Source organism: Cygnus olor, chromosome 18 (genome assembly GCF_009769625.2).
Source record: "Cygnus olor isolate bCygOlo1 chromosome 18, bCygOlo1.pri.v2, whole genome shotgun sequence".
In the NCBI taxonomy this organism is placed as follows: domain Eukaryota; kingdom Metazoa; phylum Chordata; class Aves; order Anseriformes; family Anatidae; genus Cygnus; species Cygnus olor.
The window spans coordinates 8576591-8593114 of NC_049186.1; the positions used below are offsets into that span (position 1 = coordinate 8576591).

General features: G+C 46.4%; 2 long non-coding RNA genes across 16 annotated transcripts in view; one reads left to right on the plus strand and one right to left on the minus strand.

Moving 5' to 3' along the window:
* The window catches only part of LOC121057118, a 19519-nt gene extending 12092 nt beyond the window's left edge, over positions 1–7427 (plus strand). The window contains exon 2 of the long non-coding RNA XR_005813647.1: positions 5906–7427. This is a non-coding gene — a long non-coding RNA (uncharacterized LOC121057118). The remainder of the gene's footprint in view (positions 1–5905) is intronic.
* Positions 5213–16524, minus strand: part of LOC121057117 — a 147031-nt gene continuing 135719 nt past the window's right edge. For 12 of the 15 annotated variants that reach the window (XR_005813645.1, XR_005813640.1, XR_005813635.1 and 9 more), the window contains one exon: positions 5213–16393. This is a non-coding gene — a long non-coding RNA (uncharacterized LOC121057117). The remainder of the gene's footprint in view (positions 16394–16524) is intronic. The other 3 variants (XR_005813633.1, XR_005813632.1, XR_005813634.1) reach the window with 2 other exon arrangements.

Here is a 16524-nt window from a genome sequence, read left to right on the forward strand (position 1 = left end):
ACTAGCAACCCGAGTAGCCGATGGCTGCGTGCTTCGCCTGGTCCTGGGCAGGGCTTTGGCCTGGGACTCTTCCAGTCAGTCCTGGATCTGGTTTGAAAGCCTGTGTGGGCCAGGGGCCGTTATTAACAGGCTGTTTGGATGTGGCCGCCGTGTTTTGGTGGCTGGGAGACTTCAGGCAGGGCTGTTTGGCCCCCGCACTGTTTAATTTACTAGCAGTCACGAAGCCTCCTTCAGCCAGAGCTCCTCCCCTAGAGCTCTTTCCTAGCGTTCTCCCTTCCTGTCCCCTTCCTTGGGCCAACCAGTTTAATGCATTATTAGTCTTCACACCAACAGCTCCCTTCTTGGTTGCTTTGGGTTTGTTTTGCCAACGCGTTTGTTTGGCCATGCCACCTGACCCCACAGCACTGCCATCCTCTCTTGCAACTCAGGGTGGGTGTAATGTGGCAGCACCTAGAAGACTTTTTGATGACTAATTGTTTTATTTTATATACTTAAAGACAGTTAAGTGCTTTAGTTTCCTTGTTCTGTGAGGCCTCTGCGTATAAATGCTCACAGGACATAGTCACCATAACGAGGCAAGTCAGCGCCGTATTAAATGCTACCGTTTGAACTATTGGCTCCTACGTCACTGAAAGGCGGGAGGGTAGTTTTCCAAGCAGACTCCATGGAAAGTCTGTGTAATGTGTTTGATTATCCAACCTTGTCATTTTCACAGGGACCAGTCAAGATTAACAGGGCCTAAATGTACCATCCCCTAAAAATAAACCTGGCTTTCCAGCTCCTCTGCTGATGTTGGTGGCAGGGCTGGGAGAGAGGAAGAATGATGCTCCAAACTGAGGGGTTCAAAGAAAATGAAGATGGGTTCTCTTCCATCAGTGCTCAAGGGTTTGTTCGTTGTAGGGTCCCAGTGCAATGAGGACAAAGAGCTTTGAGTTCTGTATGGAGGCTGGGCAGCTCTCACCACTGAGACAACAGCAATTGGGATGTCTTCTGGTAATTGGCAAAGTGAGAGGCTTCCTGAATTTAACTGATGGATGTATTTTTATCTTCTTCTGGGTGAAGGAGACTCAGCTAGCATGGTAACTTCTGGAGCACGCTTGGGCCTGCACAAAGGACAGCCTGATCAGAGTCATAGTTTGTGCTGGCAGTACCAATGCTAATAAACGCCACTATTAGTAACTTGTTCGTTGCTGAAGGGATTTCCCAAACACCATGTGCAATTGTGCTGCCTCTCATGGGGGCAGGTCTGGCTTGGGATGGACTGGACTATACTCAGTCATGCATTTGTCCTCTTGCACTGCACAGTTAATATTTTATAGGGGACCTTTCATGTAATTTTCAAGATGATGATCAACCCAATCTTGGTTTTGAGAGAAAAATCTGACAAAAGCCTCTTTTCAGAAAAGTAAATCCCATAACTGTTTTCTGGAAGCCAGCACTTCTCCAAAGCAGCCCATTCATTTCAGGGCTATGTTGGTATCAGTTGGTTCTTGGGGCTCTGCCCACTGGTTCCTTCACCTGCTGTCAGCTCCGGTCTGGGGACGTATGGAGTGCACAGTCCTTGGAGCACTGGTGTGTTTTCTTCCTCTTCTTCCAGTTACCTACAGTCAGCTCTGCTGCCAGCTAAAACCAGAGGCTGAAGCTCTTGTCTGGGCTGAGCAGGATAGGCAGCTGTTGTCAAAAGGGCCGGAGTCTCTCCTGCGGGTGGGTGTTTTTCATTTGGTAATACCAGTCTATTCCAGCTGAGGATCTGTCCCTTTGTTTTGTGTATAGGACAATTTGTTTTCAATTTTTGTTTCTGAAAGGAAACTGTCAAGACGAAATTCACACTTAAAAAAATTAAGGGAAACAGCCCTTTGTCCATTCCTAACAATCCCCCTCAATGACTAAAGCTGGAAGAATTCTAGAAACTGCAGTCACTTTTTACCTTCGGTTTGTTTTTGTGCAGTTCTTGCATTTTTTGAGTTTCAGATCCAACACACCAAAAAGACTTCAGTCCCTAATCCTCCTGATAACCCCAGTGTAACCCAGAGATTCGTGCTCTGATGATTCGAGTCTGATTGTGCCTCGTCTGGCAGTGGGACTGGGGCAGCAGGGAGCAGAGAACAGCTCGGGCAGTTGGTCCCTCTTCCAGCACATGCAGCCTTGTGCTGGATTTGGAGTCCAAGAAGGAACATGTGAACCCTCTGCAAAGGGGCTTCTCTGGAGCAGGACGCATCCATCCTCTCTGGAGTCTGCCACGCACGTGAAATTAAAGCTGGGTGAGAAAGCCTTGGCGGGCCGACATCTGCAGCGACACTGCTCTTCTGCACCCTGGCCGTGCTCCGTCTGCTCGTGGTGGGGTGCTGGCCGCTGGGGAGGCTGCTGTGTGCCCGGGGCAGGGGCTCCTCTGGTTGTCTTCTGTGTCAGCACAACAGCAAGGGCTACAGACCTGATCCTTGCCTGGGGTTCCTTCCAACTACAAAGAGCTGTTTATTGTCATTCCAAGAAATAAAATAAAAAAGAGAGAGAGAGGGAACTTTTTGAAAATAATAACAGCATGCATCTCATTTTAATTTTAGTCCTAGAAACTACTTGATGCTCATTACAAAGGAATTGATTCCTTAAATGAATGAAGCAGCCATGAGTGCTGCTTTCAGTGGGGAACTGCAGACGCTCTGACTCATGCTTTGCTTCTTGCAGGATCTGGCTTTTATGCTTCATTTAGGACACCAACGTCATTAGCATTCAGAGGGCTCCTGCTTTTTCTTATTATACCGCTGTTATAATTTTTTTAAAGATGCAAATAATATTTGGTTCAGAATCATGGCTCATGTTTTATTACCAAATGGGAGCATAATGCTTGCTTTCATTTGACTTTCAAGCCTTAGAAGAAATTCAAAATGAAAATAAGGTGTGGCTCTGTACAGTGATGAGGGGGTCTCAGGAATTTTTTGGATGTCAGATTGGCCGCTTCTGTGGAGCGTCATCCGCTGATAGAAGGGGTGAGGTTGTTGCCTTGTGTTACACTTTGTGGATCTCTATGACTGCCCCAAACCTCGGCGTTTCCATTGCATGCAAAACAGCTGCACCAGCCTGCCGCCCGTGTCCCTGGAGATGGCATGTTTGAACGGCAGCAGCTCCAAACAAGATGCTGCTCTGCACAGCTGAACGTGGCAGCTCAGCCTCATTGTTTTGGAGCTGAATGCTAACGCAGCGGCGAGCGACTGAGTCCCGCGGAGCACTTGGGCTGGGAAGGGGAAGGGGGAGCTGTGCCCTGCGAGATCCCTGCTGGATCGCACCTCGCAGGTCTGCAGGGATAATCATCAGTCGTGTTCTTCCTAGCCTGTAACTGGAGCGGGAAGAGGTGTCCTTTGCTGAGGGACAGGACATATTTAATGCAAGCAAAAAGAAAAATAGTGCTGAGAGTCCTCGGTTGCTGGCTGTGCTACAAAGGCCCTGGAAGCCCTCGAGGCACTCGCCAGCTTGCGGAGGTGCGTGCAGGTCCACGGCAGGGATGGGCCCATCCCAGCACCCTCCACAGAAAGCTCGTGGAAACAGCAGAGCAGAAGGACATGTGGGAATCTGCTTATGGTTTTTGTTGAGTCCACTTCCATCAAAATTTACATTACTGATGAACTAAAAGGAAAGTGTTGCTCCTTGCCCTAAGGACATGCTGGGCTGGGCTGGGATTTCCAGGAGGATTTGTAAATGAGGGTTGAAAATTCCCAGCCAACTACTTGGCACCTTTTTAGTAGGAAACCTGTAGATTCCTTTCAAATATTGCTTAAGCTGAAAGCTGTTGAGAAATCGGTAGTAATTAGCTAATTAAAATCCCAGCTTTATTAATAAATCAAGAGTAACTGCTCCTGCAATTGGGCAAGCAGGTGTGACCTGCTCTCACTGTGGCTTGGCACCCTGGGGGCGCTGATGCACGAATGCTGGGTGCTGGTCAGGTCTGGGGTCCCCGCGTGTCCTGGACGCAGTGCCAGGGTGCTGACTGCCCATGACATGTGTGCTTGCAGGCGAGGCATTGCTTCCTTTTGCCCCAGCAGTTTGGGGCACTTGAGGGTTGCTTGTGACGAGCTATGCCAGGCTTTGTTTGATGGCATTTCTGCCGAGTGACAGACGAGCCATCTGGCATTACGCTGAAGTGCAGCACGGCGTTTGCTCAGGAGGGAGCCTGCAGCGATGACAAAGCAGTTCCACACCTTCCTGTCTGTGTCACGGCTGGTCACTGTGCTCGGGGCGGCTGCGGGGCCGGCCAGCAGAGACGGCACAGCCGTGCTGGAGAGAGGAGCCTGTCAGACCTCTGCCCTCCTAGGGACCTGGAGGGGACTGAGCGGCAGCAAGAAAAATGAGGGACTTTCAGGGGCAGCTGTGTTTTACTAACCCAGTCATAATGCCCCTAAAAATCCTTATTGTTCTTGCAATGGTCAACTGTAACCTCCAGCATGGGGAGGCCTGGAAGGTAAGCATGAGCGCCTGGGGCAGGACAGGCAGGAGGGCGCAGGCATGCCCTCAGGAGGGAAGGCTTGCTTGCAAGCCACGGTAGTGTTACAGGCTGGGGAAAGTTTGTGGTGGAGGGGATTGGAGCAGCCTCGCTGTCGTGGGCTGTGGTATGGAGGGTGCATTTCTGCGTGAAGCTCATGGCATGAGACCTGACAGTCAGAGTGGGTTAAACGAAACAAACTTTAGTGCTTTCCCTCCCTGTCATGTCTGTCTTTTGTTTTCCCCTCCCGAGAGTGAAATGCAACTGGAGATATTCCCAACCCGAGACGCGGCCCCTGCCAGAGCTGCTCCAGCGGGAGAGGTGTTGGCTGTGAGCAGGGGCAGGGTGTGCCCAGAGATCCACCTTCGCTTCGCGGGGCGAGCGATTCCCCTGGCTCCAGGACAGTCAGCCACGGGAGCCTGGGTGCAGCGTCACCGCCGTGCTTGGGCAGCAGGCAGCACCCACTGCTCCACTGCTGGCCTTGGGGATGGGCTAATTAACGGCCACTGTGGGGATGGGCTAATTAACGCCCACCGAGCAGCCTGCCCGTGTCGCTGTACCCATTTCTGCACAGCTGCTTGCTTGCAGATGGACGGACTCTGTCCAGCCAGTGCTCCTGCTCATGCCCCTTCCTGTAATCTCACAGGACTGTACTCCCGTGACTGATTTCTGTCATAAGTTCTTTAAAAAGTTTTCTCCAGATTCCAGGACAGTGATGTGTGCTAGCTTATTTTATCTCAATTTTTTTTTTCAGTATTAAATTTATTCTTTTCATGTTTGTGAAAGAGTTGGTGGATTTAGACTTAATGCCATTCTTCATATTGCAGACTGCCCTCCCCGTTCTGACTCCCCGTTTTACTCCTCTTTCAGCTGAACTGCTCTGAGTCGTTGCAGATCTCTGCTCGTTCTTATCCCCTCTTCCTGAGCTTTATTCCTACTCTAATTTTTCAGATCAGACAAGGATGTAGTAATTGCATGTGGAGAAGCAATTTGTTAAACAAAACTCTATAATATTCAATTATTCAACATCTTTATGCATTCTAACACCTCGTTTGCATTTCTGAGAGCTTCTCTATGTTGAGTAAAAGTTTTTATTTTCATTGAACTCTGCAACAATGTTCAAAGCTTTTATCCTTTAATAACTCCACCTAGGGGTATGGATAGTCAAATTAATCTGGCCCCACCACAGCAAGTCCCTTTCCCAGTGTCTGGTTGGATTAGTCGTTACCTTTTTTGAAAAGGCTTTGTTTATCAATTAATTGATATGTTTATCAATTAATTCTGCTTTATATGCCTGTGCCAATAGATTAGAACTGCATGCATTTTTTTCTATGCTGACTGCACAGACTTGCCTTTACACATCACTTACCTATCTTTAATTGGGTTATATGGCTCTGGAGCAAGAATTACTCATTTGTTATTTGTTATTCTCAGGAACATTCCCACTGCTTTTCTTAAAGCTGAATTCTTTGTAAAGGAGAAGTGACTAGAAACCCCAAACTGGGTCCCAGGTCTTGCTTAACTTTGTAAGGCACACTGACATACTGACGCTGCTCCAGTTAAGGTATGGTATGGATCAGAAACTCTAACAGCCGCTGTGGAATGAGTGTGTTCACATGAAGTCATCCTGCAGTGACTATTGCAGAATAGTCAACTCCTCTTTGTAAGCAAGCCCCAAAAGAGAATTCTTGTCCCAGTGACTGTGTGACTAGATAAGAGATAATGGGCACAAGAAAGGCACCCTGCTATCAGCTAAGGATGGGCGCTGTTTGGCTGCGAACAACAACGAAATTTGTGCTGCTCAAGGCCATGCAGGACTGTCTCGGGGGTGTCCTTCCTTGCGGGCTGATTCCAGGAATGTGGCACTTTTGGAATGGTTTGTTTTGGGACTTTCCGCTTTGACACCTGTGATTGCTGAGACTGGCCTATCATAGGAAAGCCCAAACCCTCTGCTCCTCTCCATGGGCATTTCCTCTCTTAGCAACTCCAGTGTCTTCACCTGATACTGAAAGAAGATGGAAGAAATTGAATGTTTCCCTTGGCAAGATGTGTGGATGGAATTGATCTGTTTTCAATCTGATATCTACCAAACCAACTAAGTACAATCACCTCAGCTGCTAACACGTTGGAGAACAACAATTTACTTGTTGTACTGAAAGCAGGAAGATCTGGAATGGGGTTTTGTAACTTTTTTGATATGACTCTGTGTTACAATTTTTATATTTATTATCTGCATCTTACTCAAAATAAGAATGTTTATGTTAAAATAAACATTTTTACTCTGAAATACTGGAATGAGCCTGCCCAGCTTCTTCCTATCTCAGCTCAGCCCCTTTGAAGAGAATCAACTCATGGATTTTAAAGTCAGAAGGACCAGTCTGAACCTCAGAGGATGCGCACAGAGCAATCGCTGCAATTCATTCTGAAATCAGTGCCCTGATGAATGGATCTTTTTCTTATGTGCTATGGGAACTCTGCCTATATAAATGTCTGATAAACTGTTCCAATGTTTTATAACCTTGTCTTGTACCTTATGGCAGCCCAGAATTTCCCACTTATGCCTCTTGTACAGCCACAGTGGAAGAAACCCTTCATGTATGTGACTGCGTATGTTGAATAGGAGAACAAGAAGGTTTGGTGTTAACTTTTATACCATCTGTTCTCAAAACAGCTCTATTACAGCTGTCTTTCAGAGTGGAGAGCAGGCACAGCAGAAGTCCATAGGGACACTTGGCTAGGGACTGATAGGCAGGAGGGATCCAGCCTGGCTGACCCCCCCCCCGTTACACCATAGGGAACTCTCAGCAGCCATGTGAGACCATTTCTTAGTGTCCAGGCTAAGACACTAAGATGTCAAGGACAAGAAATCTGGCTGTTCTTTCCGAAAGTTCAGTGCCATTTAGCACCTCTAATCTGGCTTGGAAAAATGCATAAATACCTACAATAAATACATTTTGAAAAGTGTTGACCCTGAAAACAATTTCAGATGTTGCCATCAGTGTCTACTGTGCTTAAGTATTGCCCCAGACTTCCTTGGAGTTGCCATCCCTAGCATATGCTAGGTAGTATGAACATTAGGATAGAAGCCACCACAATAAAGCATCGTGGTACCTCCATGCAGATAATTCTGCATGGATAACAGAGGAGCTGCTAAGCTTGAGCCACCACTCACGTTACTTTGCTCATCCTTGGAAAGCACACACTGACAATAGTAGTACAACCGCCCACCAAGAATAGACCCAAAAGAGCAAAGGTTGCGGAGTGAGATCCCCACTGGGAGAAAAAAAAAATAGAAATGTATTGCTCTTCAAGTACAAGCAATTCTGTTAGAGTCTTTCAAACACTGCTGTTCCAGGCTGCAAGGAGTCTAGCTGCAGGGGACGCTTTCTGAACTGCCCTGTAATATTATCAGCTGCTTTCAGTGCACAACTCCTGTCTGGAATAATTTAATGTGGTACATTCAATCAAACAGAAATTGTATGTCAGCCACATGATCTGAATTAGTCCAGTGCAGGAAATAACATTTTGCAGGCAAATTTGTTGCCTTCTTTCACTGGAGCCCTTTAGTGCTTTGCTGTAGTTCTTGATGAATAGCTGCTTCATGGAGGAAATATGGTTATTATGGCAAACTTTCTTCACAATGTTTAAACATTTAATTTTCAGCAAGACTGAAGAAATCTAAGCTCTCAAGGAACCTTTAGCTTTAGCAGATTATTGTTGGGCTTTGTCTTTTTAATTGGATCAGAATTGGCCAAGTTTATGTAAAGGAACATTTGCAGGAATTGGTGGGAAGGAACGAGCAATTTCTCTGGTGAGCCAGCCAGGCCAGCCTTCTCAAGGATGGACTTTGTTTTGGTGCCCAGTTGGTATTAGCTGAAATTTGGTTGCTATTTGGAGAAATATTTAAGAGAAATAAAACAAAACAAAACCCTGCAAAATGAATTGACTTCCTGAGTTCCACATTAGGCACACAAGCTCATCAGCTGATTTTGGATAGTATGACTTGTGTACATGCCTTTCTCTGCACCATCAAGTTTGAAAACTTTCCTGTGGCATTGTGGCAGGATTTTGTCTTCTGAACCAGAAAGCCATGCAGAAATTCCTCATTACTGAGGCTGATGCTGCATTATATGCAGCTTTTTTTTTCTTTTTCTTTTTTTTTTTCTTTTTTTTTTAAAAAAAGTACATGCTCTTTCCTGCCTGGTAAGGATATAAGAAAAACAATTCATAGTTTTCCAGGTAAATAACGCTATTGGTAGTTATGCGTTAAATCCCATATTATAATCACTGATAGTCCTCCCGCTGTTTGTCATTGTGCCCTTGACCTGACGTGGTGTGACAAACACTGGAAGGATCCTTCATGAGCAGTGCATCTGCAAAACTTTACCTGTTATTTAAGTTGATCCTCCTATAAACCTCTCCTGCTCTCTCTGTATGCAAAATCAGAGTGGTTCTTTCTCCAAGCTCAACAGGAGCATGTTCACGTACAAGGAGTGAAAGCAGAGAAATTCAGAGCTGTGGCAATCCAGTTTATAAATTAGGTAAGCCCATGGAGGTGGACACAATGCGTTTATTAGTCTGCAACTAAGGGAAGGCAATGAAGTTTTCTCTGCACACCCCCAGACTCCTCAGGCTGCTCATCGACCTCATGAGAGAAGCTGAGCATTACAAGGCTTCACTGTGATCCTGAATCTGTGGATGAGCAATTTGTTTTTCCCTTAAACTTCCTGTGACTTTGGCTGAGTGCTTTTAAAGGGAAAAATTGAAAGAAGATTTATTGGTTTCTACAGCCTGCAGTTTACAAATGTACTCCATGTTCATCCACTTCTCCCACAACAAACTGACGTGCCATAATTAGTGCCCACATATACAAGAAGCACTTTTAATCATTACTTAATAAAGTGGAACAGAAATGGACTAACAATATAGCAGGGACCAAAGACATTTCCAGTGCTCCAATACACAGGACAGGGTTTGGCCATCAGCCTGTAGGCACAAAAGCCGTTACAGCTTCGTACTGCGCTGGCCGGTTACAATATATGCTGATGTTTATGTCTGGCAGCACAGATGCTACTTGTAGTACCACGCTTTTGCTCCATGACAGATGAGAAGCAAATCCATGGATTCCAGTGCTTGCACTTCCAAGTAGTTAAGGCTTGCTCTTAATTGGGGAAAGGAAGCCAAAGGAAATCATGTGCATTGGAGTCAAATACCATTTTTAGGAGTGGGAACTGCATGAGTAGTTCAACAGTGATTAAAATAGCCAGGGACCAAGGCACACTAATGATTAATGGTCTCTTTCTGTGAGCTGAGGACATGTCCTACAGAATCTGGCCCTCCTCAGAGAGATTCACGAAGTACAGTTTGGCTGAGCACGTTTTAAAGGCATGAGCAAGAATTGGTTGGTTAGTTCTTATTTTCCTTTATGTTGTGGATCATCTATGTCATGTGGCTTGAATTATTAGCTCCTATTTCTGAAGTGTGTGGTACATACAAGTAACTCTAAACCAACCTGAACCAGGGCAGGCATTGGGAGCACAGCCTGAAGACATTACAGTGGGTACTGAGTGGGTACTGCACGCTAAGCTGCAGTTGGAACAAGACCTAAACAATTATTTTAGTCACTTTTTTTTTTTCTGACTCTGCTTGTTCACCTTTTGTGACTGTGCTACATCCTAAAGCCCTGCACAACCCCCTGCCCAGGTACTAGCTGCGCCATTGAACAGTGGCTTTCCTTAGCAGGACCCAGGCAATATCCTGATGAAGAATCCAGCAGGATACATAGAGGTGACAACAGAGGCCCGAACCCTACCATATCCCCATTATGGCAGAGCTGGGCACCTCAGGACTGGCTCAGCCAGGCCTCAGAGGAACACACCCCATTTGTTATGCCCCAGCAGCCCTCAGCATGGTAAAGCTGGCCACGGGCGCACAGAAGCAAGGCCGTACCTCTGGCTGCCTGCTTGTTTGCAGGCAGGGCCCTCGTACAGCTGCCGCGTCTCAGGGCTGTGATGTGCCCCTGGCAAACCTGGGGCTGCCCCAAGCACCCCACCTTCCCTGGCCTCTCGCTGCCATGAGGCCGGGGCCTCCCAGCTGCACCCCTCGCAGGGCTTATCCCAGGGGGCTGGAGAAGCCGCAGCAGGGCTGGGAAGGCAAAGCCTTTTGGCTGCCCCTGTTCTCTCTGCTGGGAGCCCTGTGTCCGTGGGCACAGCTGGAGGGGGTGACAGCTTCCACAGCCCAGCAGGGGGCTGCAGCAAATGTGGGGCCAAGCCCCAGGACCCTCTCACTTCAGCAGTACCTGAGTGGGGCTCAGTGTGGCACGGAGGGTGCTGGGGGAGGCTGAAAGGCAGGAGGCGAGCTGGGGGCTGCGTCGTGCTCCACCCCCGCTCGCTGTGTGGCAAGGAGCACGGGGCTTAACCTCTGCGTGCCTCCCACCCCAGCTGAACCAGAGATAGGAACCTCTGTCTGTCTCAGTGGGTTTCTGCGGTACTTAATTGATTTGTGCTGTTAAACAGCCTCGTAATAAATGAGTACAAGGTGTTAAAGAAGGATGAGCTAGTGGGAAAGATCCAGCTGAAACAAAGCTTAGATAGAAAACATGTGCATGCCGAGGCAGAGTGCACCCTCTCCCCATTCCCACCCCTGGCCCCGCACAGGGTGATTAATGCTTTACAGAAACACTGGCTTGTTTTCAGGCCTCTGTCGTGTCCTTGAGCATCTCTGTGGCCTGACCATCCAGTGGGGTTTGCTGCTACCGGAAGGAGGCCAACCAAGAAGCTGAGTGTCCCCAGTTCATGTACTCGCCCTTGTCCAGCGTTGTGCTGACACCACCAATTCGCCCAGTAAGGATGGCTTTTCCTGCTCAGAAACAACAAGGCAACACTACAAGAAAACTTTAGTGTAAAGTGAGAAACTTCTGGGAATTCCTCATTATTTTTTTCTTTCCGGCTGCAGAGTAGGGTGAAAACTATCAGCTATAAAAATATTACAGTTTATGCTGTTAAACAAATCATCATTTGTCAACAGGTAGCTGAATTATATCCAATTCAACTTACAGAGCCAAAACTGATTTTTTTTCCCAATACTATCATATAGTAACAGCTGGCAGAAAACTGGCAACCGAGGCTGTGCTGGGCTGATAAATAAACCAATGAGCCTCAGCGCAGAAGACATAGTATCTCATGGAGGGACTGCAGCTCATGCTGGAATGTGTTGAACAAACGCTTGTTAACAATCTATGCACAGGCAGAGAATTGCTTGATGAAAAGGTACTAGAAAAATGTTATTTAAATAAGACACAGATTTCCTAGGGTTATCAAAAGAGCAAGCCAGGTTTTAGGTCTCAGAATACAAAACCATAGCAGCAAACCAGCAAACGTTAGAATTTCTTGTTCGTTGAAACCGAGAGTCTGGTAATAATGAGTGAAATGTCCCAACCAGTTCTAAGATACAGAAAGGCAAGCCAGAAAACCAACAGAGAGAAATATTTTTATATTTGTTTCACAGTTCCCAAATTCTGCTGGAGAATTTTCCACTCTTCCAGATGTTTTCTGAGGCAGAGAGAGACATTCTGACTTCAGATGCTGCGTTGCCTCTAAACTGATCAAACTACCCTTTACCACATGGGAGAAAGAAGGGCAACAAGTGAAAATGACCCATCAGGAGATATTGCTTCAGGCTGGAGCTCAGTGCCTTGTACAGCCAGCATATTAATGCCCTGGGTTCTGTACTTAACACCACTCTGGTTTTGTCTCTGCTTTGCAGGCATTTTATTTTTATCATGGGTAAGAACAGGAATGTGTGCGTCTCTGTGAGAGAATGAGCATGGGGCTGCAAGCTACATCTCAGTGCAAATAATATTTTGGCAGGAAACCTGCAGGAGATTAAATTAGGGGCCTAAAGACTGAATATTAAAACATTTCAAACTTTGAGTTCCTTTAAATAAGCAGCTACAAAACAAAGAAGCAGTCTGACAAAATTAGCAGGTTCAAAGTGCTAAAGGAATCCACTACGGGTTGTTTGCTTATTGATGCAGATTTAGGAGGACTTTTAAAATTATTTGTATTGGTAGCTGTATATGTCAACATGCTATTTCCTCAGTGCATTTTGAGTCCAGATTAGCTAAAGTTTTAAGTGTTGGCAGACTTGCTACAATAGAAGGGAAATGCCAATGGAATAACTTTAAACATGATCCAATCCCTGATGATTCATTGGATGTGTTAAAATTTCCTTTGAGACCATGTAAGTAATGCAGGGACTGGAGTGCAGAGTGCCTGTGACTCAGCTCTCTGCAAGGCAAAGGGAGGATGTCAGAATTACTCACTGGGACAGGAGGAATCTCATTTATCTATTTATAGGCAAGGCTGAGATGAGCTTGTACCATTAAAGAGCTGAGTTTGCCAGTTCCCATTCGGGGAGGAAGAGGGAAGGCCCCCATTTTAGTCGCTGAAATAAAAAGCTTCGGTGTTGGCCTCCTTTTTTCCCCCCCCATTTCCAGCCTTGCTCTCGCATAAGTAGTGTGGGGCTCACAGCCTAGCCCTGTACTGAGAGCAGGGCAGCCCTGAGAACCCCTGGCCCTGGCCGCTGTCAGTGGCTGTCGCTCCCAGCCCTCCTGAGGGGCCCAGGCATCGCGGCTCAGTGCCCCGAGGTCGGGGGAGCCATACGGGCATTACTGTGGCATGTGTCCCTCAACAAGTCTCATTTAAGAAGTACACACGTTGCCAAAACTCTGTTGTCTGCATGTTTCTCTTTGAAGATGTACATTATCACTTGCCCAGGCCTTTTGACAAAGAGGACATCAGATAAAGAGAGGACCAGGGGACAGAGCAGGGAGCTGAGCGCATCGCCTGCTTCCAGCTCCCCGGGGACAGCCACTGAGGCTGCATGGAGGCAAGGCAATGACTGCCGGTATCAGGACAGCAAATCCTGAAGATGTTCCTTCAACCATGTAGCCAGGCTTGTGAGGTGAAAGATGGTCACATTTTCAGATAAAAAGCAAGAGCTCAAACTCACAACAAACTGTTTTAGTGGCATATATCTAGCACTTCACTGCACACATTTTGGCCTAGTTTTCCTACTAAGAAAGAGATCACTACTTGGTGGGTGCCATGCGAGTCTCAGTCACTTACCGCACTGCTCCATCACTGGGAACACATTTGTGGTGTTGGTCTGGGCTGTTCCTTCCAATTCCCTGCATTTAACTCCCATGACTGACTCCTTTCCCAAAAAGAAGTTATCTAGGAACACAGGGCTCTGGATTACTGATCCAGTCGCCCACTATTACAGTCAATTACATTATATCATGCTTTTTGGCAGGCTACTCCAGCACTTCATTTAAAATTTTCAGCCTTAATATCATTTGTTCTTGTGCCAGCATCATAATTTAGTTTAAACAATTCTCTTTTTTCTCTGATCTTTACCTATCAGATGTATTTACTGAAAACAATCCTATCTCCTCTAGTCTTTGTTTTGAGAAACAAAACAAATGAAACTCTTCTAGTCTTCTCTTGTTCTAAACCCTCTGATCATCCTCAATGCCCTTCTCTGTACCTGCTAATCTTCCCTGAACATGAGTGAACCTGTATCTTCTAGGATTGTGTTTGCCTTTCCATATCAGATTGGTGGTTCACAGTTCTCCCTGGGAGCAAGTAATTCACTGTGTTTTTTTTCCACCACCCTACTTTTGTCATTTTCAAGTGAGTAATGTGATATTCTAGTTATTAATTTCTAATTGCATATCTTTATACTTTCTCTATTCTATTTCAGATAAATTCTGTCATTCAGTTATTGCTGACTGATGTTCTGATCCTCCTTTGTATTAAGAAAGCCTGTGTCCTCAGCAGATTTCTTTACTACGTTCCTACTGCTGTGCCAGCATCATTAACGAAACAAGCAAGGCTGAGCTCAACACTGACCTTTGAGGAGTTCCACTTATTAACTGCCTCTGTCCGGCATTTCCCCTCTCAGAGCTTTAGCAGTTTTGTGTTCACCATCCACACTAATCCCCATCTTCTCAACTTCAACTAGTAATTTCCCCTGTGGTATAATATCAGATTCTTCACTCAAGTCTGGATAGAGTAAATCACCTGTATTTCATTTGTCTAGAAAAAAAGCAGTCATCAAAGAGAAGTATCAGGTTAAGCTGAACTCATTTAATGTGCCAGTTCTTTCCAAATCCTGGGATGGAAATCTGCCAGTGCACCTTCATCTGAGCACACTGAATTCTTTAAGGTTTTCCTTCCATCTTACATGTGACAATTTTCATTCCCTTATGTATGTTCCCACTAGAAATCCTGTCTTTGCCCCGCTGCTCAATATGATCATCTCTACTGCAAATGTAGGCAAAGTGTTTTTAATTCATTTTTAGACCATGTGCAGACTGGTCTAATCTCAACCCCATTCTCACTACTACATAATGACCACATTTCTCCTCTTTTTATTTCTCTAGCTGAAACCTTGTGCCATCTGTTCTAATTTCCTTTTCAAAGTCTAGTTCACAATTTTACTTCTGACATTTTTCAGTCTACCCCTTTATTTCCTGACCTCAGCAAATTAAAATCGGATGACTGAGGCAAATACTGCCTCCAGTCTTCTGCTCCGCCACTCTTCTCTGATGCCGCCCTTGTGGCACCGACAGAGTAACTCCTAAAGCAGGTCCTGAATTGCCGGACTGAGCGTGTCCATGGAACAGCGGCTGCTCAGGACCTGCTGGGTAAGCTGCTTAGTCAGCCCCATGACAGGAGTGATGGGCTCCATCAAAGAGCAAAGCAGATGGTCGTTCCCTGTAGCGGTTCCCCTCCAGACATCTGATTTCAGTCCCTGGCTGCATGCGAACCAAATACCCTCTTGCCAATCAGACCTTCTGCCCGTTCCCTGCCTGCTGTCATTTAACTCCCCCCGTGTGTTTGGGGCTGGTTTTTTATCCCACTGGGTTTGGAGTGTTTCCCTTCAGGGTTTGTCCTGCGTGTTTCAGCTAGTTTTGGAATCCAGTTTCACATTCAACTCATACGCTATTCAGTGCAGTTGATTCCACTAATTAGTTCCCTTAATTTCCCAACATTTGCCCTTTTTGAGATGAGTATGTTTTGGTGTGTGACTACAGACGGTGCCGAAAATTCAGCCCTAATGAGGTGCCTGTAAAAGCTCCTGTTTCTTAACCAGTCTTCAGAGGCTTTGGCTGACTCACAACTTGGTGCTTTAGAGACAGAAAAGGAACTGCACTTCCCTTTGTGTGCGAGAGAGACTCTGTATCACCTTAACACTTCTCAATATTAACTGGGGTTTTCGTTCTACAACAGCTGAGACATAAAGAGCCTAAAGGTCACATTTCAAAAGGTACTGCACTCAGTGAAGATTTAGTTAAGTCCCTAAAGTAAAGTCTAAAGCTCCCTAACCCCACTGAGATCACTGCAGCAGTTTAACTTTGCTTACCGGAAAACAAGGTGTCTGCGCCAAGCTGCTTGCTCTGAATTCTGTCTGGTTCCTGCAGACAGCAAAGCGCATCCACACTGCTGGGCGCCCTGTCCCGGACATGCAGCCAAGGCAGGTAGCAAAGGCCTAGCTCGGGCTGCTGGTATGAGGCTGACACAAGAAGAGAGGAGCCCTGTCCGCAAGACACTTTTGAAGAATGCAAAGCATTTAAAATCCTGGCCTTACTGCCACATAGGGCATTGAAAGGGGGATCTGAACTTTAGTAGTCGCCTACGTAGCCACCCACTCACTTTCCCCGCTCCCTTGAGAAGCGCTCTGGGACCCTGCATGTGAACGTGTCCTCACTTTACCTGCTTCCTCAGCTGCAGAAGGCAGCAGCACTGCCCGCTTCCCGAGTCAGCCTGCAAGTGATGCAACCACAGCACTACGGCTATGTCTATCTGAGATAGATGGAAGCTGTCTTCTGCTGACAAACTGGTGCATGTTCAAACCCTGTAGAAAGAGATGAAGTGGCAAAGTTAATTTCTCTCCTTCCCTCTCCTCTCTTCCAAGGGGAGCAGAGATGTCCCTTTCCCAAGGCATGTCTGCCTGGAATGCCCCCTGCTCTGCTGGGCACCTACTGA